We start from the raw sequence: 3668 nt of genomic DNA on the forward strand, positions 1-3668 counted from the left end.
GTGGATGCACAGAGACAATAACTGATGCAAGGGGTTATTAGGGATGTGGGGGGTGGGGGTGGGAGTTGGAGAGTGAAAAGGGGGAGGGGATTTGGGAATCAATGAATACAGACAAGAAGGAAACATTAGAACTGACTGTGATGAAGTATACACAACAGCTTTTTAAAAAATTGAACCATGAAAGGTGTACAATATGTGAACACTGTATCACAAAAATCACTTAAAAAAGTCAAGAAACCAAACTTCGACCACTGGTTATCATGGGTGAAGGAGAAAGTTGTTGCTTAGGGAACACTGAGTTTATGTTAATGGTAGTGGAGTAATTTGGAAAAGGATATCAATAATAGTTGTACAGCATGAAGAGTATAGCCAATGCCACTGAATTATACAAGAAGCGTGGAACTGGAGAATGCGTATATTTTTGCCACAATTAGCAAAAAAAATTACACGAATGAGTACAAGGAAAAAGATGTTCTAGAATTAAATATGGTGTTAATTGTACAGCTCTTCTTTATATGACTGAATGGTATTACATGTGGATGTGCTAATAAAAATGTTAAAAAAGAATACGATTCTTCCCTAATGGCGGAGAAAGGTAGAAATCCTACAAAAATGTATCGGAAGGAAAAAAGTCAATTAAAGTAAGCTACTTTATAAAAAGGTTTCTTCCACAACACTAGGAGTAAACAATAGTAATAGTAGTAGTAGTAGTACTACCTCTGCTACTATGAAGGTGCCCTAGTGGTGCAGTGGCTATGCGTTGGGCTTTGATACCCAAGGTCCAAAGTTTGAAACCACCAAAGATGGGCTTTCTTTCTATTCCTGTAAAAGGTCGGTCTCGTAAACTCAGAGGCAGCTCTGCCCTGCCCTGCCCTATAGAGTCACTGAGTCAATGACAGTAATACTAACTGAACCCAAGTGATACAGTGGGTTAAGCACCGGGCTGCTAACTGCAAGGTAGGTGGTTCAAACCTACTAGTAACTCCTTGGAAGAAAAATGAGGCAGTCTGCTTCCACAATCTCAGAAATTCTAAATTTGAGTAGTTTTACTGTCCTATAGGGAACAGACTCAATGATAATGAGTTTGTGTTTTATTAACAGCCATAATATTTTGATATCTATTAATTTAAACCTCACAGCAATCCTATAATAAACTATTATCATAATGCTTATTTTACCAATTAAGAAACTAAGCTATAACCAGGTCAAGCTATTATAAATCTTGGTAGATAACTTATATGAGTATTCACATAATCACAATAGAGCCAGTATTTTAAAAAGTAGGAAATCATACAAAACCTCTAGATATGATAAAATGAAACATTCACTGAGTTTATTTGCCTAAACAGACATCACTTAATTTCATCTCTGTAAAATCCTCACTGGAAGGCACCTGACAGAATGTTATATAAAGAACTTGGGGAAGAAGAGACAAACTGGTGGGATTTTTGGTAAATTTTATTGGCATTTAATTCACATCTCATACAATTTAATCATTCAATCATATTAAGAAGAGTTGTGCAATCATCACTACAATCAATTTCAAAATATTTTCTCCTTTCTCATTATCAGTGTTGCTGGCTCCTCATTCCTCCTCCCACCACCTTCCCTGCCAGGCCCCTAAGTAAATACTAACCCAGTTACTGTCTCCATAGTCACCTATCCTGGAGTCCATATAGAGACAATCCCACACAACATCAACAAGAAAAAAACAAGAGAGGAAAAGAATCTAAATCAATAATAAAGCAGAAAATATTAAAAACAATTTTTAACAGGTCAAAAGAGATCACATGATAAGGTGTTAAATTTTAACCTAACTGTATCTACCATAATCAAATGTACAATACTCTATCTGATAGCAAGTATTCACATGCCTGGACTATGATTAAGGGATTCACCAGAGGCTTAATCCATGTGTGAACCCTGCAAGTAGATTTTGGGCTTCTACTGTCATCCATAACCTTCTGCAAACGGGGATTCACAATTTAAGCTGATACTGTATGTTCCTTCCTTTGGGTTTTGTTATTTATAATAAATAATATCCTTGGATCACATAGGCTGGTGTTCTTCTTCCATGTGGACTTAGTTGACGCCTCACTTAGATGGCTGCTCGTTTAAATATAAGCCTTTAAAAGACTCCAGATGCTATTTCTTTTGATAGCCAGGCACCGTCTGGTTTTTCCACACTTTGCTATAACACCTGTATCTTCAGTGATCTCTTCATGAAGGCCAGTATTTTGGGCCATGTCATAAGAACTAAGTTCTTAGATTAGGGCTATGATTAAATGCAAGGAGATTAAATGCAAGGCTCTATTTTAACTCTTTATAGCACCTCATTTCTGCCTTCACAGACAGCTTGCCCTTCAGTTTTCTTCACTTGAACATCCTAATCACAACCAAAAAAGCAGAAAAAAATACACCAAAATTTATTTGTACTGATGAAACAGTACAGACTGAAATCCTACAGCCAGACTGAAATCCTGTGCCTACCACTTACTACTCCTTGTGTGACTTTGGGAAAGTAAATTTCTCTAGGCTTCCAGTTTCTGTAAAATGGGAACAATAGTTACCTTGAAAATGTACACACAAACACTTTATAGTATTTGCTCTGTACAAGGTACTGTTCTAATATGCGTATTATCTCATTTAGTCCTTCACAGCAATCTTGGTGCGTTAGCTACGCTTAAGTATCACTTTTTGGTTTTTTGCTTTTACGATCAGGCAAATAGAAAACAGGATTTTAACTGAAATAGTGTGGTGCTCGATTCCATGCCTTTTATCACTAGAAACATCACTGAGTGGTAAGAATAGTTTGTAGTTGGAAAAGACTCAAAAGCAACTAGCGACACTAATCAAAAGGTTAGTGGTTCAAGCTCACGCAGCATTACCTGGGATGAGAGGCTGGCAATATGCTTCCATAAAGATGCCAGTCAAGGAAACTCACTCAGCACAGGTCTACTCTGATACCCACGGAATTGCCACGAGTCGGGATCTACTGGACAGATGTGGCTGTGTTTTATCATGAAGCATACATACCTCACAGAGTGATTATGAGGATAAACACATAGGAAATATCAGTCCAGTGAGTTCAGTGCCTGGCAGGGAATAATATTTAGTGTACGATCTCTTTAACTTTGGCTCCAAATTTTTCTCACTTCATGCAGATTACTCCATAACATGAGAAAACACAGAAAGTTTCCAAGATTAATATTTACCCAGATATCACTCCCAGAAAAGTGACTCCTCTGTGTCCACTACTCAGGTACTTTTCAACTCGCCGATAAAATAAAATAAAACAAAAACAAGCAACCCTGTAGGCCATCCCAAGATGGGCTGAACTGACTACATCGAATACAACTTGAATCCCAACAAAAATCGAATTACTTTGAAACCAGTGAGGCCCCAAACTAGCGCCTCCAAAGTGTTAGGTCCTTATTCTTTATTGAATCACCCGTCTTCCTGCTTTTGATATAATAATAAGCAAACCAGCCCACCGGCTTTGCCTGGCTTCTCATCAACCAATAGGCATCTGTTTCAGAGTTCCCCACACTCCCGCATTTGAGGTCTCCGGAGGCAAAATGTGCCTTTCTAAGAAAACACTGTGGAAGTCTTTGCCTAAGGCGGTTTTCTGATACACCTGGCGGGGCCGGAGCTCCGTTGGCGGCCCC

This window comes from Echinops telfairi, unplaced genomic scaffold (assembly GCF_000313985.2).
Source record: "Echinops telfairi isolate 266 unplaced genomic scaffold, ASM31398v2 ScPeMD7_17;HRSCAF=63, whole genome shotgun sequence".
NCBI lineage: Eukaryota > Metazoa > Chordata > Mammalia > Afrosoricida > Tenrecidae > Echinops > Echinops telfairi.